Genomic DNA, 25,198 nt, shown 5'->3' on the forward strand with positions numbered 1-25,198 from the left:
CCCTGAGGGGTCATCACAGTACATGTCTTGAGAAGGGTCTTGGTAGGTCGAGGCCAGGGCACATAGAGCAGAGGTGCTAGGCTGTGGCTCAAGACAACACCTTTTGGCAGGGCTGCTGTGCTGAGGCCCCTGGTTGTAAGGCATCTCTAAGGGATGCCAGATGGTCTGGGTGTCTGCCCGTAAAGTCCACAAAACATGACATCCTCCTTAAGATTTTATTAAACTGATCAGGTGTATAGTCACATGAAGGTGGGAAGCTTAACATGATAGGGGTGGCCTGGGAGGGAATTTGATCTTTGGGGTGCATAGCCCCTGAGAGAGCGTCTACACAGGGGAGAGGGGGGATTAACAGCCTGTGTGCTTTTCAAGGACAAAGGTGTCAAAATTTTAGACATTTTCAGTGACCTTGCTTTAAGCAGGGAAGCACTGACGTGTCTCTTGATTATTTCCTGCACTTTCTGCGTTTTCTTGGGGGACGCTGAAACCACTTTCACCGCCTGTATGTCGGCGCGGAAAAGGTGGGCCTTTTTGTGTGTGGTGTCCGAACCGACCTTGGGGCCCGGTTTTGGAGGCCTGCCATGGGATGAAAGCGTATACGAGGGCCCAGAGGACAGTGAAGAACCTGAGGCTTTCTCTGTGGACAACGCATGGGCAAGCGCCAGAATTAAATAAATATATATATGTATAGGGTATAGGAAAGAATCGGGACACCCTATTTTCGACCTCTATTAGGTTTTGCAAAATAGAATTAGACATTTCACAAAGGTGCAGCCGGCCTGAACCGTATAACATTGATTAGACCAGTGTGATGTGTTTTTACAATGATGCTGCGCCAGTCCAGACACAAAACTGGCAACAAGTTGTTCATCCACGACGGCCCCAAAGCAAGAAAAAGGAAGAAAAGGGCATATTAGGGAAAGCAAAGGAAAACATGGCAGATGAATAGGAGAGGGTGGCTAGACTGCCTAGGTACTAGAGACAGCAGCAGCACCTCGATGGAAGCTGTGGCTGTCTGCTTTATTTTTTATTTGTATTCATTTACCAAAGCGCTTTACAATCGTAACAAGGGACGGTACAAAGTAAATAAATTGTTACATGTGCAGAGACAGTTTAGCTAGAAGAAAATGTGAATAGATAATGAGCCTTGACCGGGAACTGAAGATGTGAAGGGAGGGGGAATCCGGATGTCAGGGGAAAGGCTGTTACATAGTTTAAGAGCTAGAAATGAAAATTAACGAATCTGCAATGGAGCATAAGGAGTGTTAGGAAAAGTGAGAAGGAGGAGATGTTGAGAATTAAGAGAGTGGGAATTAATGTAAGGTGACATAAGGGAAGGGTGCTAAGGGGGAGCAAGACCATGATGACATTTAAAAATAATATTGATGACTGGGTGGAGGAGCTTCTTACTGTTTCAACGTATAAACGAGCCATTTACAAAAACACAGATGAACTTGACAAGTTTTGGGATATATGGAGCTGTTTTCTTGAGGTCTATGGATGAAACTGGACTTTAATTCGGGAACAATACGTCTCTAGCTTTGAATATTACTGTTGTGTGTAATTATTATTTTATGCAATGGTTTTGTAATATTCTTGTGTCTGCTGCATAGTTTATTTCAAATGTAATGTTCAGTCCTTGGCTTCAATGCTTTCTTTCCTTTTCCTTTCTTCTTTTCCTTCTTCTTCCCCCCCTCATACACCTCTATTCTTTCTCTTGTATTTGTTATTTAGAATTAGTGTGTGATGAATTATTTAATGTGTTTTGACTTTGATTTGACTGTGTGCATGTTTAATAGATGAAATCTATATTATGTTCTTATTTGTTATTATGAAAATAACATTTTGAAGCATGAAAAATAATACAGAGAAAGTGGAATAGAATACAGAAGTCGAAAGGGAAATTGAAACGAGAAAGTGTTTTATGGGGGCACGTGGAGATAGTAAAAAGAGGAGACGGATTGCAGAGTTGAAGATAAGAGCGAAGTAGGCAAGATAAGAGGAGGGAAGGCACACAAGTAAGTAGGTCTGAGCAACAGTCAAGACGTGAAAACATAGAAGAATAAATGATAAGCTTAGTTGCATGGAAAGAGAGAAGGGGTGGCTCTTGCGCATGTTAAATAGGTGGAATCGAACGATGTGAGCAGCAGAAGAAATGTGATGGGTAAAGGACAGAGTCGAGTTGAAGATCATACCCAAGTTATGGACTGAAGGATAGAGTGGGACAGCGAAGGGGGTGGGGGGTGATAGAGGAGACAGGGATTAGGGGATAGGGAGACAATGAGGGAAAGAAGGGAGTCAGAGAGGGATAAGAAAGAGAAAAAGAGCTGTGAGTCATCCACAAAGAAGTGATAGGAGAGATTAGAGGGTTCAATAAGAGGAGCAAGAGAGATGGTTTAGATACAATAATAGGAGGGCCCCAGAACTGAGCCATGGGGAACACCATAAAGCAGAGGGTGGGGAGGAGTAGTAGTACCAGAATTGGAGATGGAGTAGGTTCGAGTGAAAAGATGGGAGTTAAACCATAGTTGGACTGCACCTGAGAAGCCAAGAGAAGGTTGGTCAACAGTGTCAAAAGACGCAGAGAGGTCCAGAAGAATCAAGATGTAGGAGAGTTTATTGTTTCGGGCAGAGAGTATAGAGTTTGATACATGAAGGTGAGCAGTCTCAGTAGAATGTGCAGGACGAAAGCCAGATTGATTAGTGGGTAAAAGAGCATGATGCATACGGTGTGAAGAGATTTGAGAATAGGCAGCTCTTTGAAGAGGTTTAGAAAGGAAGGGAAGGGGAGAGAGATTGGGTTGGATTCCTCCACCCTTTCTAACCTTCGACCTGAGTGTTTCTTCGGTAGGGGAAAAACAGTGGTATTTTTAAAGGATAAGAGAAAGGTAGAAGTCTGGAGGGAAGCATTGACAATAGCTGTGAGGTAAGGCAGTAATAGGGGATAGACTTGGGGAACAAGAGTGGCTGTGATAGGATCAAGGGAGGACGTGGTAGGATGCGCCCGGGAGGCACTCATGAAGCCTAGGCGGCAATGACCCCCAATCAAAGAGGTTAATGCTACTACACCATGCAGGGGAGAGGTACAGATGATATTCCTGTGCCTAGCAAACATTGGAGGAGAAGACAATGATGGCACAGCAGTGAAAGCCCTAAATGCAAACATTGCCCATAGGTCTATGCAGACTAGTAGAGATTCAGGATGAGTCAATCAATACATTTCATGCTAGGCTGGCTGGAGGAGCTAGTAACCATGTGCATGACGCTAGCATCACAAGAAATCAAGGCACAGATAATTCAAGGGTGAAAGTCAACTTCAACGCATTATCCTACAAGCAGTTTGCATGTCCCTCAAGAACATAATGGAACTAGGAAGATCATATGAAGTTCCACAGTGCAGAGCAGTCCACCTGATGGCAGAAATGGCCAGTGAGGTGGTGAAACAAGAGATGCTCGTAAAAGACCACCTACAAAAGTACCCTCTATTAAATGGGCATCAGTATGCTATGCTCACTATCTTTACCGACACCTAAGGCCCGCCACCAAAGCAGAAGTGAAAGAACACCCCGAGCAACGTGTGTGTCAAAATATTGAAGGTGCCGCAACCAGTGTTCCAGGTAAGATTTTGAAGTGGGAGTATTTTGCTCCCATTTTTGAAAAGGTTGGGAGTAAAATGATATTTTAGGGAGCAAAAATGTAAGTCCCATTCCAAATAAGAGTATTTTCTAAGCAAGAAAGGCGTAGTAGAACTGAAGTACGTGCCAGAACAACAGATTTGGCCTCTGTGTCTCTGCGCCGGGCAAGGCACAGCATGGCATACTGTTTGGGCCAATCTGGAGGTCGTTGTTCAGGTAAAGCCTACACACTCACCAGAGTGCAGCTTCTTGAATTCTAGGGTGTTCCCTGCAGAAAACAACCAAACCCTAGCCCTGCCTCCTCATTAATAAGGCATAGGGAAGAAAGATCACTTTTGAGCGTTCAAGGTTTAGCTCTGGGTCTCCTGCATTTTTAGTCTGCCAACTGTTCATGTTATGGTTATGATACACTGGTCAGTGTTAAAATGTATCCTAGGACCCATTTAAGAAAAGTTAGGGATATGCCAAGACGTCTTTAACTTTATTTAAATGTACTGGGCGGCATTCCTATATATACATTTGTAATATGACTATACCTCTGACACCCTTTCACCCAGAATAATCGAAACCAGGGTTGGCCATTGTTTCTCTCGTTCCACTTAAAGCTTTTGTGGTGAAATGCGATATGAGGAGGCACATCTGTTGACAAGGCAACACACTTTCTTTGCATTCCAACAGACAACTTAGAAAAATATGCTGTGAAACCTACAACTTGCACAATGACGAGCTTCAACGTTCTGAGGTATTTAAAAAAATATATGTATTTATTTTACTTGCTCTTGAGGAAGAAATGCAAGTGCAACTCAACAATTGCAGAGTGGTAGAGAAATCCTGAGTGCAAGGTTCTAAAAAGAACCACATATCTAAATCTCAAATACAGTGAATTTGCAAGCATTTGCTTCATCAGACAGCACTGCTTATGATTTTACAGGACTACCTTATAAAAAAGCAAATGTTATGTGCGTGGAATAAAATGCAGAAATATGCAAATGAATGTCTCCAAATATTTTGGGTAACACAAGTGTTAGAGATTTTAGAGGTAGGTGAGAGTACATTTGCGTATAAAGCCCTAGACAGACTCCATCTTGAACTAGCACCTGGAGATTGTTATTGACCTCTCCTCACCCAATCAGAATGTTTGGAGTGCAGTCAATAACTACGGGTTTTGACTACATTCTGTCTTCAGGCGGTATAGTGTTCTTTCATCGATGGGTGAAATTGTGATGGTTTTATTTCCGAGTACATTTTACCAAAAAACTCATTGAAATGTTAGAAAGTATATATCAGGGGTGGGGGTGGTTGGGAATAGGTAAAAAAAAACAATAGAGGATAGTGGGCTTAGGGGGTAACCCCCCAAAAATAAAAAATGAAAATGTTGATGAGTTTTTTCAGTAAAAAATACTTGCGGGGAGAACCTATCGAAATTTCACCCATCGATGACATGACATAGAGCCCTTCAGACGCAGACAGGAAAACAACAATGCAATTTCCAGGCATTAATTTTTCAACAAGACACTTCCTCTCTGGAAGGACCTTTTGTTTGCTAGAACATGTTATTTAACACATGAAAGAGAAAGCTAAAACATTGGAAAATGCTTTCTCTTATAGAGAACCCCTTTTAATGTTGCATTACACCAAATGCATGCTCGTGTTAAACGTATTCCAGTTGAAGCAAGTTGCAATTAAAATGCTTAACTTATGAAGACAACCGCGATAATGAACCCTTCATCACTCTTTAAGGCTATCTTATATGCTTGCAGCCAGGATGGAGAGATGAATTTGTCAACTAACACTGTGTTTACTGTTACATTTTGTATTCTACTGGTGTACCAAGTTATTCTAGAAATATGCTTACACTGACAAAGTTACTCTCATGTATTATCAACAGAAGACTATTCAAAACGAATGATAAGAATGTGTGTCTAAATTGTAGTAAGGATATCCATCTGTCCTGTAAAGGACCTTTGAACGCTAGCTTTGCCTGGCTTCATTGTGCTTATTGGGAGGACTGAATCATCAAGTCACAGAAACGTTCACTCGTATTGAATTCAATGTAATGAAAACCTATCAAAGTTGCTGATAAAGGTGCAGGGTAACACAGCATTGGGATTGCTTGGATATTGTGTGCTGTCCATTCCTGTGTCCACCCAGCACTGCTGCTATTAAAGAGTTACCAAACTCGCCTCATTCAAGATTCGAGCCCTGTTTCCGATTTCAGTGACACGTTCAAACAAAGTAAAATACATTAAAAACAGAGGAGGAAGGGAAAGGTGGAGGATTAAGGCAATTAACAGAAAAAGAAAAATGGGAAGCAGGTAGGAGACAGGCCTAAATCAATAAAATAATTCTAAAGATCAACAAAATGATTACAAATGAATTCAAACTTCCATGGGGATCGACAACCCAGCATGACAAACCTTTCCTCCTAGTCAACCCTCCACAGTGTCAGTGTGGTGCCGCCACAACTCAAGAATGAGTCGCATGCTGGAGTAGCACCTCAATGCCAGGTGTTCACAGGTAGCTGAGATGCAGAGTTGAAACAGCCCAAGCATAGAATGCATGACTTTGACTTGTGGGTTGTTTTTATAAAGCATGATACATTCACTTGAGGGCACCTTTGCCCTGTAGAAGGGAAACTGGCAGACTGGTGTATAGGTACCGGAAAAGCAGAATCCTTAACCTCCTCCTAAATATCAGGGGCTTACCTTTATTTCTCAGGTGAGCAGGTCCAAAACTGCACCTTATTGAGAGTAGGATGGTAAACCGTTTGCCTCCTTTTCTTACTGTCCTATATTTGCAGATAGCCAAGGACAGAAGGTGCATAATGGCTCTGTCTACGGGTTAATGCAGTTGATTTGAGCAGTTTATGGCTTTATGAATATGACCCCTTGAACTGAAAATGACTCGACTCAGAATTGGGAGCTAGTATAGAAAAACCTGTCTGGGGAAGATATGATCGAACCTGCTAAGGTTCAGCAGGACTCTGGCCACGGCATTCTGAATTCTCTGTAGACAGAACACTCATTTTGCATTTAATCTGAGATAAATGTGGTTCCCAATGTCTAGCCGGGATGAGATAAAGGCATTAGCTGCCGGGGAAATTATGAGAGATGGAATGTAGAAGTAGGAGCATAAGCCTTTTCAAATGAAAGAAACACGAGAATCCCAAGGATCAGAGACTGAATTAACATTTTGTACCTCTGTTTTGCTTGGATTCATTTTTAAAAATCCACTTTTTTATGGAGAAAAGGAAATGCCTCAATTTACTCAATCATCTCGAATCGTGAACAGCTTCACAAAACTGTGTGTTGTCTGAGTCATTCAAGAAAAGAAAAACACCCAGAGTAAGAAGTGAAGCTCTGCTACTGACCGCATGTGAAGATTAAAGAGGAGTGGCGACAGGCTGATCCCTGCAGTACTCCACAGGATTGTAACACCTGGCAGCCGCCACGGTAGATTACCATTCAAGGATTGGGGCCTGTATCCTTGCTGGCGTTCCTCTCTCTGTTTCCATTGGTCTTCCAGGTTGGAGAGGCAGTGGATCGATCGTGGTAGCTGGTCGGACACAGCACGCTGGGCAGCGCATCCTGAGCTGCGGTTATGGCTACGACGCTCCTGTGGTGTTGCCATGACAACCGAAGGCAACACGGGATTCCATAAAAAGCTGCCTCGCCCGGGACATGGCATGTCTTAACACTCCATCCAGGCTGCTGCTTTGTTGTCGCCTTGTCGTGTTGCTTTGCCTGTTCAGGCCTTCTGCATGTCCGCTCTGTTCCTTCCTTGATCCTGTTCTGCCTGGCCTGCCTTCTTTGGTGCCTGGCTTTGCCTTCTCTGTTCCTTCTTCTTACTATTTTGTGTTGGCCTTTTCCCCGCCTATTAGTGTATCCTTTCTTAGCTCCATTGGATACGCTGCCAGAGTCCTCTACAACTTCTGGTTCAATGTCCACACTGTCTTCTCACCACGAAAATATCAGAAGGCGAGCACGTGGTGTGGGAAGCCGGCGTGCAGTCATTCCTAAGTACTAACTCCTCAGGGTGGTGGGGGGCTGGTTTCTCTTGCTGCACCGTCTTCATCACGAAACCCGGCCACACATCGTACTAGCTCGTCAGTCAAGACTCTGGGGTCCCGCAGTCCAAGCGACCAGTTATTTGACAAGAACAAAGGTGTGGGAGAGCAAGCGAATGTTGGCATTTCCTCAAATCCCCCCCTGCCAAACCCCCCCGTTCAGGAAAAAGGATGTGATTCACTTGAGCATTTCACCCAAACAACATCAAAAAGCCCAGGAGGAGTGTAGGTCGGGAGTCCAGGGCCAGAGATTGGAAAATAAATGGGGGCATTTCACTACATACAAGGCAGAACAGTACTAACTACAGAAGAGGAAATCACTGATTAAAAGAGGAGAAAATGACTGGTGTTACAACTGCAGGGCGTGCTTCACACATGCCATTCATGCTAATGGTAAGAGAATGGTTTCAATTAAATAGAGCCGCAGCATGTGAAACTATCACATCTGGCTATAGTGGGTATCTTGCATTTCACCAAAATTATTCAACAGCGTAAGCACATTGTTGTAATTAAACCACCAGCATTAGCAAGGCCGAAAATGAATACATATACATCTCCCAGAATAGTAACAATTAGAATAAAATATTAAGAGTCTGAGAGGCAGGAGAGGAAAAAGGGTAGTGGACCAGAGTGACATCGTGGAATTTCCCCTCCCCTGGTTTCAACAATTTAAATGCGATTTAAGTATATGAAAACAGTAAAGCAAAAACATGAATTCACTGGAAGTGAATTAAAATAAATGTGAAATTCTAAAGTACAACTAACATTGCGACCAACGCGGGCATTAGGGATAGTGCTAAAGAGAACAATCTGGGGTGCAGGAGGTGGGGGTGCCACGTAGCTACAGCGAACTGCAGATGCTCCATCAGCGGGACTGCGTCTAATTCAGTGGGTTACTTCGCATCCACTATCGAGGTGAATGCAGCCGCTTCATCTGTCTGCAATCTGTAGCTGACAGTACGTAGCTACCCCTCACTGCCAGCATCTCAGCACTGGCCCACAGTGTTCTTACACACTTCCAGGACACCTACATAATTAACCGACCTAGAAGAACAGGAACATACCAGCGTTTGCTCCCCAGACCCTACACCAAGGCCATTTTTTTCACTGTTCAGCAACAGTGGAAGTTGAACCTCACCTTCAACCTTAATCCATTCAGGGAGACTGGGTTTTTACCCTTGAAGAAGGCGTTTTTCGCTGAAACGTCACGAGACCACACACCATCTGGCTCAGATATGCCTGTCCCCACACACCATCTATCAATATCTAGACGCAGGCCAAAGACTTGGTTACCTCCCTCAAGAACGTAACACACCTTGGAAACAACTACCAGGATGCTCTTTGTAAAAACCTAATTCTGGTTTACTATTCACCGTTGCATGACCTATGTGATCATAATTGCTGTATCAATTGCCCTGCTCTTATGTTCATGCACTAGCAATTCTAGGACCATCTACAAATAACTTGAAAAGTGTCTTAAATTTGCGTCCCGCCACATATATTTACTTCAATTTGCATTTTAATTTTCTGCAAAGATTATCTCAATCGACATGCTGAATATCAAAAACATTGTATACTCATGATTAGCCGAGGTATAAATACAAAAAGAAGAATCTCGAGGTTGACTTTTAGCTTATTTATTTGACTAAGGTCAAAGCACAAGAGGAAATAGGGGTTCAGTTTCCCTTAGTATTTAGTAATTTTTTATATGAACAACACTTGCCTTCAAGTTGGCAAACATATTGAAAATCGAACAAAACAAAAAGCAAATTCAAGACACACTTTTCAAGTTATTTGTACATGGTCCTAGAATTGCTAGTGCATGAACATAAGTGCAGGGCAATTGTTACAGCAATTATGATCACATAGGTCATGCAACGGTGAATAGTAAACCAGAATTAGGTTTTTAGGTTTAAAAGTTTGTAGCTCTAAAGTCCTACCACTTCTCCTGAGCAGTCCCTTCTGTTACCTACCTATTTATGATGGCAGCATACACTGCTGCTGTCCTTGGCTTGCTTTATCAATTGCGTGCATGATGGAAGCATGCATTGTTGCTGCCCATGCTGTATTCACCCAGTGGATGTCGGAAGAAATGCATTACTGCTGCCCTTGCTTCATCCAGTCTGCGTATGATGAAAGCATGCTGCTGCCCTAGATGTATCCGCATAGTGAATGACAGAAGCATGCACTGCTGTGGCCCTTCCTCTGTAAATTCTGTGTATGGCAGAAGTCTCAGTAGGGGGGAAACGTGTCGGGGGTCGCTCCATCCCCTCCTGGTGGACATTTTTAAATTGAAGCTCCTGGCAGTGGCCAGTGCCATGAGGCTCTTTGTTTATGGAGTGACTGGATTTCTTGTTCATGCCTCTTAAAAAATAACAGGGAGTTCCACAAGTGTAACATTTTGAGCAGTGACCCTAGATAAGAAAGAATATGAATAACAAATAATTTGTCTTTCGGGAATTCTATACAATAATTGCTAAACTCAAAGGTTTAGTTCAGGCACACGTCAGGAGGTGAGTCACTGATTTAGTCTGTTCTTAAACACCTACAGTACAATAAGCATCAATTTCAGACTATGTATTTTGCTTTTCACAAGTTCCAGTTATAGCATGGTTTTTTTTCTGCCGTCGTATCTGTTGCGACCATCACAAGATATTCCATCGCAGTGTCCAGGGTCACTTGAGAAAATCCTTGTGCCTAAAAGCTTGAGTACAGTGTAGAAATGGTTGAGCATAGCCCCTAAAATGGCCCTTGATTTGATTGTGCCACAATTAATGCTTTGTTGTAATGTGTCTCCCATCTCCATAGAATGCAGTTCAGGATGTTTGTTTGTATGTATGAGGTAACAAGTGCCCAGAGTACGGCATGCCGTGTGAGTGCGCTGCTTTCCATGAGCTACTCTAACATCTTTAAAACACAGTTATGAACCCTCCCAATGGTATGTATTTAGCCAACCTCTGAAAAGTAGATCCACGCAGGCTTGGCATGTGACCAACTTTGTACCAGACCTGCAGATGAACTGGCCTGCTGTTAAATCTCAGTTGCCAGTTTATTGGTATCCACTAAAGAGTGTAATTTGCTTTCTGACTTTGAGAACATTCAGACATGTAACAGCTCATTTTACTATAGGCGGTAAGATAGGTATAGGCGGTGAGATAGCTCAGTGGGTTCAGCACTTGCTGATGTGATGTGTGTGTGTGAACTGCAGGATGCGGGTTCAAATCCCAGCAAGGCCAACTCAGCCTTTCATCCTTCTGAGGTTGATAATGAGTACTTACACAGGTTGGGTGATTATATATATATATATGTGTGTTTTCTATAGAAAGCGCTAAAGCGTAAGTGCTATATAATAACACATCATTTGACCTTGGACGTCTGCTTGCATTCAAAGTAATTTGGTAATGTGGGCCTATACACACTGCTCTTAACGATACATATGGTGATCCATTTGTGTATGAAATGTATATCACATTACAGTGATATTGTAACTGTATTGTTCGTAGTGTACTAGGGAACAATGCTATGTGATGCTACTTCCTGTTTTTTCAAGAGATGAAAAGGTCGTGTTCCATCACTTTTTGTGATGTCCCTTCTGGGGTCAAATGGCATCACTTCGTTATGGAGTGATAAAATCGCGGCAAAAATGTCGCCTGTATAAAAAATCGTGGCAAAAATTCAGTGGTTTGACCCGTTAAAGGTATACCCCATTACACCATTTAAGGTGCAGGGGTGTCCCCCTGTCCCTTTAAATGGTATAATGGGGTCCATGGGTTGTGGGGGGGTCCCCCGCATGCATCGTTTACATGGGTTGCGGCAGCAAAACCCCAGCCTTTTTGCAGTAATATTTTTAGTCCACTGCCATTTTTGCCGCGATTTTAACACATGGAACCATCACATCCGGTGATGTCATCAGAGGTCAAGGGTCGTGTGATATCACTTCTTCAACCCTTGGCATTTTGGTTAAATGATGTCTCTGTGATTGAAATGAACAAGACAGCAAAACCGACATCGAAGGCAGGAGCTGCCAATGTGATAAACCGATAGGAGGAATCCGCGAGGTGCCCAAATAGGAGCAGAGCTTATCACACCAATGCCGGACAAGGTCAGAAAAAGATGGCAGGACAATAGGTAAAGAGAAAAAAGCATAAGAAAGGCGTAATTATATTTCCATTTAGACATAGGCGGAAGGAAAGTATTGTGGAAGAGCAGCCTATGGAGGGCGTGCTATAAGGCTGGTGAGGCGAAGGGCATTAATGCAGACTTTGCGAGCGAGTCAACAATTAGAAGAGTGTATACCAAAGACGAATTGTGGTAGACCGTATCCAGTAATGAGGAACAGCATTTCTTTTGTCTTTCTTTTCAGTTGGTTCATGGGGTCCAAGGTCCACTGGAGATCCGGTCTAACTACAGCATCTTTTGTTTTGTTGAACCATTATGATCTGCCACGCACAAAGAAACCCTTTTTAACAAACATGAGATAAGTTAACACGCAGCAAGGCTAATGCATAAACATTGCGTCTCATTTGTAAAGAAATGCATCCATGATGGAAAATAACCCAGTCTAGGGTATTCTGCGGAAAGCAGGGCAGCACTCTCCGTGGGAGAAATGGTCCCCACCACCCCACCCCCCCAGCGCGTCTGCGACCTCGCATTCCTACCGCACTGACGTTCACCCTGGAGAACGAGGCACTAGCGTTGTAGTCTGGTATGTATAGCTACGGCTTTCCAGGTCATGTTTCAAATATTTGCTTTTTCTGTCTAGGGAGACATGAGCAGTTTAAAATATCCTGCACAGGGCTGATTTATAGCTCAACCTTCCAGTAAGACTGGTCCGCTGTGTCGGGGAGTGCAGAGGCAAGATTACTCTGCAGGCTTACCAGGCACAGTCCCATCACAGGGGCACTGTGCTCGCTGTACTGCTTGCTTGTGCATCACAATTCTCATAGAAATTGCATGCTGGGTGCATGGTGCCTTTCACCATCAGGGACCTGGCATTACTAGGAACAAGTCGGATCACAATGTGCCTTGCAGAAGCTTGACGACTTCTGCAATTTTATTCTATGCAGCTTCTCCTGCCAGCTGCACTCTGAAGTTGCCAGCTGCTTCTGCATTTATGGAGAAGGTTACTGAAAGAAGCCAGCGCTTTTTGATAGCAATGCAACAAGCAAACCATCTTCCACCCCAGTGATCCATGTCAACAAAACTACATCCATCAGCCCCAGCTCTGATACTTGTAGCAGATCTAATGACAGCTGGCTAGTGTACCCTGAATAGGATTTTCATCAGCCAATGAATCTGTGCTACTCTTTATGCTTGCTATGCTCCCGTCTTTCCAGCCTACCAAACCATCAAATGCTGCTAAAAGGACTTCTACACACACGCAGCACAGACGTCAATAATAAACGCAAAGAGCAAGCTCTCTCTTCTTACTCTGTGACCAGAAGAAACGTGCATGCAGGTCTCATTAATAAAAAGGGAGATGCATGCAAAAAGATGGCCAGGTTGAGCCAGCTCCTTCCCCTTCCATGTGCCAGGTGTGTGCCCATTTAGCCTGGTGTAGGGCTAGGGCCATCACGCTACCCGCTTAAGTGCAGGGCACACATTTCAGGGGATGTTCCTTAGAGTTCCTGTCACTTGCAATGCACGATTTACATGTTTACTTTCCTTTTGGGGGAAAATAATTGAGGGCCTATGTGCCTACGACTATGTGTCTGTTTGGTTTGTAAACGAAGGATACTTCCTAGTCAGCCCAGCTTGCAAGTCCCAATACTAGAAGCAAATAATGAAAAGCTCACCTAGATCTTCCTCCTTCTGGGCAGTTTTCTGAGTTTTATTGGAGTCGTGTGAGTAACTTGCAATAGCTCAATCTGTATATTGGATCTTTTCAGTAGTGTTTTACTACTGTGTCACCCCAAGGGTCTTTGGAAAGTCTTGGCGCTCTGTACTCACAGGACAGTTCCACACAAAACCTGCATATCCCGTCATTTTGAAAAATATTACACAACTTCATTGACCTATTCGCCTCTAAATCCCCATATCCTACAAGGCATAAATTGGTTTTCAAAAATTGATTAGCGTGGTTTGCTAATTAAAATGATCTTGATTAGTAAACAAACGTATTTGATTAGCAATTTTTTATTAATAGCGTTAATGTCACCAGACATATTTGTATACAAGACATGAATGAGCAACAATAGAGCATTTCTGTCTACCTCTGAATTAAGGCATTGGTGAGAGGAGCGCCTGCAAAAAGTAAAGGTTTGCTGCCTGAATGGATACATATAAATACATTGATTCAATAAAAAGGCTCTGAAAAACAATACTGTGCCAAACTCCTTTCAGCTGGGTAGTCGGATTTGCACAAGGCAGTGTCCAATATACTGTATGCTTGCCCCATCATTTGCTGTGTAAGGAGAAGTTCATAAGATTCACAAGTCAAAACTTTCACAATGTTAAAGCAAAGTCATAGCTGCAGACTATAGTATGTAGTATGTTGTTGCAGCAGGCAGGATAATTGTCAACTTCAGGTGGACAAGATGTCCCTTGCCTATCATTAATATCAACTGTTTCAATATAACGTTAAATACCACTTTCAGTCGAGGGCAGGATCCCTAATGGCCCTCAAGCCTGAGCCAGGTAGGCCCAAGGGCAGCATTCCAGCCTTCTGCTCCCACAAAAGAGGTATTTATTGCTATTCAGAGTCTGAGTCGCCATCCGGGGTGCTGATCCTTTTTTTGTTTGGTTTTAAGGTAACTAGTCTTTGCTCAATTAATGCTTCCCTTAAAAGGAAATTATACATGTGACAGCGATTGGAAGCAGTGATTTCCAGAGCCTGGAGGTGTGCAGGTGAGTGAGCAGGGGGTTTGAGGTGTGACACTCCAATGGGGCCTCTGCCTCGGGGAACACCTAAAGGATAGGGTGAAGGTTCAAAAGAGGTGCAGCGGGCTGGCTTCTTGTGGATTCCGGATTGACCATCGTTTTACCGCTGGTGCTAATAAATAATGCAATCATAATCATAGAGCAAAGTGAGCTCTGGAGGCTAACTGCAGTGTACGGTATTTCAGCAGATCTGTAGATGTACAGACTGGATGGAACTATCGATCACTACTTTGCATAAACATCTAGTTAGCGTTGTGTATTCTTTATGTAAGAGGAAAGAAAGAGGCTAAGCAGAGTGGATAGCGTAGCAGACAGCGAACTGGGCAAACTACGTGGATGGAATATTGCAGTTAGCGGACATCTCACTATTAGGTTAGCTGGTATGAAGCAACTGGGTGATAAGATAGAAAGTCAAGGAGTTGGGATCCGCTCATGAGTTGAGCTACAGTTGCACAGATGAGTGCAACCAGCAGGTCAGAGAACTAGGTTTTCCATTAAAAGCACTTGGACGTGTGATCATGTACATTTTCAGAGGTGTTCCCTCCTCAATATGACGCACCTTTGCAAACAAAATAAATTAGAGTTGACACTATGAGATTTAGATACACTTCAATGAAAAACATGGTGACAATGCACTGTTTTACAGTATCAATTGTTAAGCTCACCTGGTATGCACAGGGGCGCCACACGATACTGGATGGAGGTATAAGCGCTATCCCGGACCCCTCTCTGCTTGGTTATGTGCCAGACGTTGGGTAGCGCCTATAACAGGAGAATGAAGGGTTAAGATACTGGTTCTGTGATAGGTGGACTCCCCTCCCTTGGGTTATTGCTCACCTTAGGTTTGTGTGCGTTGAACTCTCCGTCCTGCGTCTCTGTGCAGGGGCGCGTGGTTGGTGCAGGTGTTCCGTGGACCTAGTTGCTTCACTGGTCCGTGTGCCCTTATGCCAGGTCCAGACTGGCTGTGACTCTGACTCTGCTTGCTGTCTTCCAGGTGAGTTATAATGTCTTTTCCGTCTTTATTCTGTCTCTTTCTTTCCCTCCGTTTTCTCTGTCTTCTCAGCGTCTTGCTCCACTACGATGTTACCTAAAAATGTCTCTTTTTTTTTCTAACAGGGATGGTTGCTGCGCCGATGACGAAGACCACAGTGAGTTATTGATGCGCGGAGTGCTGCTCTGTTCATTGGTGTTAATTGCTAACCTGTGTTCTCTTCTCTTTGTACAGGTTGCGCCGATGTTCTGGATTGATGAGCGATCGAAGCGCTGCTTGCCTAGGTAAGCGTTTTGGAAATGCTAACCTTGTTCCTGCTGCCTTGCAGGTTGTGGTGAAACCCGGAGATGGGCGAGGTAAGAGAAGCGCAGGGTGCTGCCAGGACTCACTGCTTGCCCAGGTAAGAATTGTTATTAATGCTGTCCTTGTTTCTTTACCTTCGCAGGTTGCGGTGAACTCCGGAGATAGGCGAGGTAAGCGAAGCGCAGGATGGATTCAAGGCTGGTTACTTCACAGGTAAGTGTTCTTGCTCGCTAATGCTGTTCTTGTTCTTCCAGGTTATTAATAGAATCCGGATCTAGGGCTTCATGATCGGGCCACCAGAGAAGCAGAGGAGCAGGAGCTGGACACAGTGAGCGTTACGCTACAGGAGTGCAGAATAACGTGAATCGTGTTCTGCTGTTAGGGTGTGGTCTAAATAGCCTAGGTAAAGTAGTTCCAGGCCAAGTAGTTCAAGGCCCAGCCACACCCAACACACTAGACTGCATGGCTTGCTTCTAAAGAACTGAGCTGTGTAATAGGCTTCCATGTTGGATTAAGGTCCAAAACTGGTATTGCTTTATTTCTGATAATGAGCCTGGCGCCAAGGGCACCAGGACTGACTCCATGTATGTTTCTCATGGAGTTTTAAGGCCCTTGGGGCCGGTGGGGAGGGTTTTAGCCCCACTGCTGCCAGGGGGCTGTTATACCTGAGGGGGTCAGCGATACTGCTTATTGTATGAATTTTCCTATATCCATAAATTTCGATCTCAGTCACAATCCTATCAGACGTGTGATCCTTTTTTGCCCGGTTCACCCCTGCAACCTCTTTGCCCTTTTGAATCAACCAACATCTTTTTACTCCCTAATGAAGCACTTTCCTATACAAGTATGTCAAATACGTCAATGACTTTTGAATGTAGCCATTTGGTTTGTTGTTGTTAATTTGTCAACACAAAAGGATGTGCGTATTTAACGCAGAGAAGCCCGACAGCTGGTGCTAATGTGGGCTGCATACATCATGTCTTCACATCCAAGGAGAGCCTGTAGTTTGGCCTGGCCTGTGACTGCAATTAAGTCCCCCACGTTTGCGCCTATCTGGCAGAGCCCTTGATTTCTATGCACCAAGGCTGAGATTGTAGTGGAATGCAGCCCTGGACAAGCAATTCGTGATGGTTGGCATTGTCCAATTTGGCTTTAAGTTAGGTTGCAAACAGAGGCAAGCTAAACATGTGATGCCACATTGCCAAACGTACTTGTGGCAGCCCACCATTGCATTCCCATCAGTCAACAGCAACATTGTGCCTTCAAATGTGCATCCTTTTATTTTTCTCCACAAGAACTTCGACACGATGCATTATCAGGGTGCAAGGGAATATTGCACTTATGGACCCCTTTCACCAATGGAAAGTATAATATTATGGACTACACTGCAGTTAACCTCTCCGAATCTGAAACATGTTAATATGTTTTTAAACAAACTACTATCTTGATGGTGGTCCACCTTCCACCATCTGGGTTTGTATTAAATCCTTTGTTTGTTTGTTTATTTATTATTTATAATGCGCGCCAGACCCAGGGGTAGCAGGGCGCAGCAGTTACAAGATTATGATATGATATGACTGGTTATTTATAACACGCTTAGGACCCGGGGATCGAACCTGTGTAGCTGTTTGTCGTCTTGCTTCCTAGGCATGCACTTTGCCCCTGAGCTATCCTCACGAGACTCAATGCGAGGCTTAGTTACAGAGAGTCAAAGGTATGGTACATTATATACAAAACAGCGCATACTGTTATTTACAGATATTACAGGCAGTATGTACAAGGTTATAAATTATCTCAGTGGGTAACATATAGTGAAACATGAAGTGATGCAGTTTTACAGTGGCAGGATATACAGTCTTTACAATGATAGACAGAAATACACAAAGTGGGGGTTGCATAGTAGGGATGGGGATTTTGCTGTTTGACCCTGAGGAAGTGCACATACCAAGGAGGTATCGTCATCACTTACAAGTAAAAAAATAAAAAGTCCCTCCTTTTTTTTTATCAAGAAGAGAGGGGAAATAATTTGCACAGTAAACTCTAACCCCACATACAGCATCTGCCATAAAGATAGAACAAAGTTCACTGTACATCTCTGCCTCTCGGTCTCCTATTTCATGTTGTAAATGGCACTGATACGTTTGCATACTGTGTTAGGCTGCAGTGTACATGAATCCCAGATGGTCCACAGCATTACGAGAATACCCACACACGGTGTTTTGGTGCTTTGGAAAATTGCTAAGTAACATAAGGGTCCCTACTGCTCTGCTCCACTTACAAGTGCGAGTTCAGCATTTCGCTTCATAATTTCTCAAATTGCAAAATAATACAAACATAACACGAAGACGAACTCAAACAAATAAAGAGAAAAAAACAAAACGGAATAAAAGAACTAAGGAATAAAATGCATAAAAACAACAAAACTAACAAAGAAAGTGACACAAAAAGAAGGAGGAAAAATGAAGTAAAAGAAAGCAGATGCCGGACTATGAAGAGGGCTGTTAGGCGCAGCTGTGAGAACTTCTTGGACAGGTTTTTGGCTCCTGGCACTGAGGCGTTCTTCAGAACTTCCATCCTTCACATTGGAGATGCCAAGGATGACATAGCGTCAGCTTGGATGATCAATGGGGACCTCCTGCACGCTCAGCTTGGAGCCATCTGACTCACTGCATCAGATTTGGGTGTATAACATTGCTTGCTAACTACGAAAGGTGTGTACCTTTTATGTCTAATGGATCGGTAACAAAATGTGTCCTGTATATTGCACAGCAGAATATCAATTTAAGACGTTTTACAGTGTTGTGATGAGTAAGTCCAGTGGTCCTGTGGTTAAGCATGGGGCTTCCCAGCAGCATGACTTAGGTTCAAAGTTTGGGTAGATTTTTTTTATTGCAAGAAAGTAAACAGGAGGGACAGTGTCCACCTTCTGAGAAAAGTGAGCGGACACTGTCCACCCGTGTGGTCCCACTACGTGAGCCCTTGGTGACAGGCAATCGCTTACTTGTCATTTGCTGTGAAGACAAACATGGCAGTTTGGAACTATTTCTGATTTTCTGATACTTTCTTTTTTTAGCTTTCCGTCCAAGGCTTTGAAGCCCATGACTTATAGAACCATATTACATTACTACAAGCATTGATATATCCAACAGTATAGGCATTCTATATGCATTTGCCAGGTATTGACATCATATGTCCAGAAGGCTGCAAGAAGCACACCATTGCATTTAGACAGTCTTTGTCCCCTTCAAAAGAGAAATATGTTTTTGGTGAGCCTTCAGAACAGCTCTACTGAATAGGAGTCATTCAAAGGCAGATGGCCGAGTCAACCTACCTCCCAGAGCAATACCAAAATTGGGCCATGGTCACCATCCCAAACTTGTGTAAAGATCAGACACCTGATCAGGTGGACTGGCTAGGAAATTAAGATCACAGTACTCCCCCAAAGATTTACTACACCACTGACCCTATGTGGTGATGGTCAACCTGGGAACACACATGAAGACGCTATCCTCTTGGGGAAAGCAGTGCTAGAGTGGGTGTGTGGGGAGACACTAAAATCACAATATTTGAGTTACACAAGGTAGTCTCAACTTCCAGCATACTTTTTCTTATGTCATTTACACATAATGGGCCTAAGCTTGCTACGGTGCACTTACTCACCCATAAATACACCACCAATCCCACACCACCATTGCACAACTCATGGATATCAAGGTTTGCCCAGAAAAATTCCAAAGGCAAATTTGCAGTTCATATATTGTGAATGGTTATATTACTGCAGATAGAAATCTAAGTGGAGGGTTGTGCAGGGTTAGGGAAATCATTCTACACATCTGAGGACACCTGTGTGGGTACGCCGACATGGGACACCTGCGTGGGTGCTCTGACATGGGTAGAATTATACCAACCTTTCCCTGCCTCCTTGTTCAGGCTTGCTAAGGAGTGAATGCTCTCCCCAACTTTCTAGACTCCCAAGAAATAATTGAATAATCTGGTTTATCAAATGCCTGGCCGACCTTCCTCGCAGAAATATGGCTTGGTCTTTGCCAAGCTGCTTGACTAACGAAACAGTGTCAAAGATAGATGAATATTCTCATTTTAAATTAAGAAAGAAAAGCATGGCGCTAAAGAGACACACCTAAGAGTGAGGAAAGCCTGATGTGAGCTTGCATTGTCTTGCCTCCAGCCGCACCTTCATGGCCCTGGAGCAGTCCAGCTGCTTCTCTGCCTTCCTCTATGACCTCAGCCATCACCATGTGTGTCCCAGAAGGCACTGTGATGATGCGCCTCGAGCGCTGCCATGACAACAGCAAGCATACAGGGTGACTATAGACCCTGTAGCCATACACAGGGAAATTACCCATCTACCACCACACGTTTCCTTAGAGAAAATAACTACAGGTGGCGACACATCCCCTATGATGAATATGAACAAGGACATGTACCACCTGTAACAACTCTGGGGCTTCTGTTAAGTTGTGGGTTGGGGTTATAAATAACCACTCAAGAGCCCTGTTAGGTTTAGGTATCTTTAGTAAGTCCACAGGAACACAGGTAAGTACATTAGGTATAATACAGGTCAAGTTCATAGGTTAGAAGCATCCACCGGTCCCCCTACTATTAGGCTTCAGATCTCAACTGACTCTCTGTGGAATTAGAGCAGCTTCACACTAAAACATTCTACAGCCAACACTCTACATTCCACACTCCAAGCCAACACACACTATCAGGGTATGACCAGGATAAGTAAAACCCAACACATCTCCCCCTTACATGACAACATAGAATAATGGGGAGACTGAGAAATGATGGGCACTAAACAATTATAAACAGAAGGATGATGGACACTAAACAGTTTTGGAACTAAACATTAAATGATCAAATCTACAGACATCCTCCTAGAATATACCCATCCAACAAACTACTCCTAGTGAAAGCTAACCCCTACCAAGTCTTTACAGTGGCTACAAATAGCTAACCCACTTCCAAAACAATCACCAGAACCATAACAGGCCTTTTATGGAACTCGCTACAAGGGAACCAGCCCCACAATCTCATGCACAACCATTTCCATTAACATCACAACAATAACCCTGCATCATCATTCACCAACAACACATTTTGCTAACACAATCTACAGGGTTAAACCCCACTATCTGCCTAAAGCATACTCATCTCCACTCCACTGTGGGTGTCCTCAAAGCACCCTCTAAAGAAACCAAATGCTCGCAACTGAGCACAATACCATTTCCTCCACTCCACCACTCCAGGCACCATGCCTGAGCTACTGAATGCTCACCATTGAGCATCCCATGCTCACCATAGAGCAACCAAAACATGCACGACTATTTCCACCACTCCAGGCACCATGCCTGAGCTAATAAATGCTCCCAACTGAGCATCCCGTGCTCACCATAGAGCAACCAAACCTCACACTGCTCCACCACTCCAGGCGCCATGCCTGAGATAATAAATGCACACCATTGAGCATCCCATGCTCACCATAGAGCGACCAATAACCTCCACTCCACCACTCCAGGCACCATGCCTGAGCTAATAAATTCTCACAATTGAGCATCACGTGCTCACCATAGAGCAACCAAAACTCACACTGCTCCACCACTCCAGGCACCACACCTGAGCTAATAAAAGCAACCATATTCTCCACATTAGGGTACCTGACCTGAGCAAACACATGCTCTCCGCTCACTTGTACCCCACACACATTTCCCCCAAACACACCAGTCAGGAAAATTGAGCATATAAATATGATAAACAAGGGTTAAGCACCACACTTGAGTCCAATAATAAAGCTTACAAAGTCCTTCATGGTTGTTTTCCTGTGGAAGAATAATAGGTTAATACAGTGCAAAACATAAACACAACTCACATTGGGTTTTGAAATTTTAGTACATAGCCGAGACATCAGAAATTCCCATAGACGCACCCATTAGCGCCACACAACGCCACCAATACTGGCAAAACTCACCACCTCTTTAGGCACCTCAACACCAGGAACTGCATCCCCAAACACAATATGCCCTTAGAATGCCATATAGCATAATAACCAGCACCACCAACTGCCACAATATAGATTAGAAGTCAACACATCTTCTCACTGCCGGATCTGTAATGTTGAAATCTTTTGTCATTGACCCACCAATATCCAGCATTGCAATCAAACTGCCCCTAAAGCACACACTTTTGCCTCACAACTTGTTTTTTCACTCACAGCACCATCAGTGTGACAGTGTCCACACACATACGTTAAAGCAGAACTGAGCATCACCACCAGATTGCAGCCAAAAATAAATATGTGCACCTCCAAAATTTCATTGTAATAGATATCACTGTTGACTGCCAAAATGTGTGAACTGCCAAAACTACCTTGCACAAGATATCAAAAATGCAAATTATGCACTATAGAATGTGACAATTAGCGCATTTCTCAGGAACATTACTGAAAACTTTGTCGCAATACGTTTCAACACCATTGTACTACATCAAAATCAAAAATGTTCTTGCAGAACTTGGGATCACATTGTATATTTTTCCAAAAGGTGTGACTGCTTCATTTCACTGCTACTAAACCCTGTCGTAGAAACTCCTCGTGAAGAAAGCGCTCACACTCCTCTTTGCCACGACACAGTCCAATTGTCGAGCCCCAGCAGATGTAACTAAATCCAAAGTTATGCCGCGTAGTGGACGTAATTTACAACAAAACAACAGATGCAAAACTCCTCATACTCCTTTTATCCACCGTTGCATCCGATGGTGAGATCGAAGTGCATTACAAAGCCGCCATCCGTCATTGAAGACTGTCGTTGAAAACCAAATCCAATACACCTTCAGTTGAACTCCTCGCGGAACTGTTTTGCGCAAAGCCAGCTGACTCAGAAGATGCTTCAAGCACGTAGAAGCACGTTTTGAAAGGTCCCTTACTCGGAACCACGAACTGCAACGCCGTCAGTGCAGTACATGAATACAATCCATTGTCCTTAGTGAGAGAAACCCTTTGGCACACAGCCGCTCTTGCATCAGGATTCCCTCATCCACTTGACCTCGCTGAGTTCTCATGAAGCCCTGTGACGTATAAATGCTGAACAGAGCCTTGACCAGCCTACAACTCCGGGACCATCCAAACTCCGAAATACACCATGGCACAGGAACTTTCAGTGGCTGTGGAATTATATTGTTCGCCAACTCCCCCAGCAAGTCGGATGACGTCATCATAGGGACAGAGGAGAGAGCCGCAAACGGAGCTCTCCGGGCCAACCGTCACCTCACACACAGCTGTACATCACACCGGACCAAACAGACTGCCCTCCAATACGGCGCCTCATGAGAGAAATGCCAGTACGGTAAAACACTTAAACAAATTCCAAGGTGTTTAGTGTCACTCCAACCTCCTATTACGCTACTCTCCTGCAATGCTAGGCACCTTTACTTGATAACTCCCCGGCCCCTTGTGCGCTGTCTATATCGGCCGCTGCTCACTTCAAAGGCCAATTTTCATATATGCTGACAGCCATGCAGCGCTGCCCTGCAAAAATCACTGAGTTGAGCCTTTAACTCATCCATGCAGGCGCAGCGCTCTTACCTTGGGCGCCCGGGGGGGCCGGTGGATGCCTCTGTGGTTACTGCTCCTTGCTGGAGGCAACTTCCTTGCCCCTTTTGTGTCCTGGTAACAGTCCTTGTTTGTACTGCTCCTTTGCTTGTTCCTTTTCTGTTCCTGCTCCCTTCAGTGTCCAAACATCCTCGTCGCCAATGTTAAGTTGTGGTTGGGGTTATAAATAACCACTCAAGAGCCTTGTTAGGTTTAGGTATCTTTAGTAAGTCCACAGGAACACAGGTAAGTACATTAGGTATAATAAAGGTCAAGTTCATAGGTTAGAAGCATCCACCGGTCCCCCTACTATTAGGCTTCAGATCTCAACTGACTCTCTGTGGAATTAGAGCAGCTTCACACTAAAACATTCTACAGCCAACACTCTACATTCCACACTCCAAGCCCACACACACTATCAGGGTATGACCAGGATAAGTAAAACCCAACAGCTTCCGATCAAGAGGCTCCTATGCATCATTTACACCCATCATCCATCTTGGCTGAGCTCCCAACTATTATTTTGTAATCCAAACAGCAAGCAATGGATGTAGAAAATTATAGAACACCCAACGGCCACATGATGACCTCTTTGAGTGGTATACAGACAGGTACTGGGGATTTCAGCCAGGTGGTGTACTGAAATGGCATGGATCAGGAAGGTGGTGAACAGTAAACCTGTATTTTGTCATTATCATTTCTTATTTGAATGTTTATTTTTCGTGTGTATCACAGATTATTGGAACACTCCATGAGTAGAAGTCTGAGGAGGTCAATATGATATCTCAATACTATTGGAAATCAATCTGAAAAGCCATGTGACCAGGACAGAATTCAACAGTCAGACATTGCCCCCCACCCTCAAATATCTCACCCCAAATGACTGATGTTAAGGATGCGCGACAGCCTCACTACAGAATACCATAACACTTGCATCAATTGAATGATAAAGCACTTTGCCCCAAGGCTAGATTTATTATGGCTAATCTGGACTTTCCTTGAGCCATTTAGACTGGGCTGTTTTGTTTTCTTTTGTGCTCCATAGTCCCATCACAGCCTTCCTCCGACCCCACTCATCATGGATTGGACTGTGTCCAAACACCAGCCCCTCAAGGGGATACACTCAAACCAAGAGCCCCATGTAGACCATCAGGCTCAGGCCGCGAGAACCTATGACCAGGCAATGAATACAGGGTTTCACTTGCTTCCTAAGTTAACCCATTCTTCCTTCAGATAGATTATTCTCTCATGGGCTCCATTTGCCAAATTCTATGCCACTTGTCTCTCAGCCAGGTCCTCGCCCAGTTCACCACCCTGGCACCAATCCCAAGGCTGGTCGACTGAAGTGAGATAACGGCCATGTTTCAGCATGGATTTGTAATCCATGGATGGGGTTGGCAGAAGATTGTTAACGGGTTGCAATGATGGCAATAAGCCATTTTTGAGGAATTGTGAGGGTAACGCACAGAACCCTACCATTATTTGCAGTCAGTTTGAGGCACCACTACCCAATGTAGTGGACTGCATCCCCTGCACCACCTTAGCTCTCAGTCCTACTGTCGTACTAACTTCTATTATTACAGCGGTTGTAGAAACGGCTAGGGAACAGTGTCTCTGTGTGCACATGCTGCTTTTGTAAAACACATCCAGCAGGGGTATTGTTACAAAATGACCACTGCCCTGCAGGAGTCCAGGACCGAGTAGTGATTTCTAAGCCCCTA

General features: G+C 44.0%; 1 protein-coding gene across 3 annotated transcripts in view; it reads right to left on the reverse strand.

Moving 5' to 3' along the window:
• SLC38A5 (solute carrier family 38 member 5) overlaps window positions 1-25,198 on the reverse strand; it is an 825,614-nt gene that overhangs the window by 306,904 nt on the left and 493,512 nt on the right. The window contains exon 1 of one of the 3 annotated variants that reach the window (XM_069647527.1): window positions 20,010-20,109. The exons of the other annotated variants lie outside the window; for them this stretch is intronic. The gene's annotated coding sequence lies outside the window, so the exon portion shown is untranslated. Of the gene's footprint in view, window positions 1-20,009; window positions 20,110-25,198 lie in introns of those variants that run through there. 3 annotated transcript variants of the gene reach the window in all.

The sequence above is a fragment of the Ambystoma mexicanum genome, chromosome 2q (assembly GCF_040938575.1).
Source record: "Ambystoma mexicanum isolate Mex_15411 chromosome 2q, UKY_AmexF1_1, whole genome shotgun sequence".
Lineage (NCBI taxonomy): Eukaryota > Metazoa > Chordata > Amphibia > Caudata > Ambystomatidae > Ambystoma > Ambystoma mexicanum.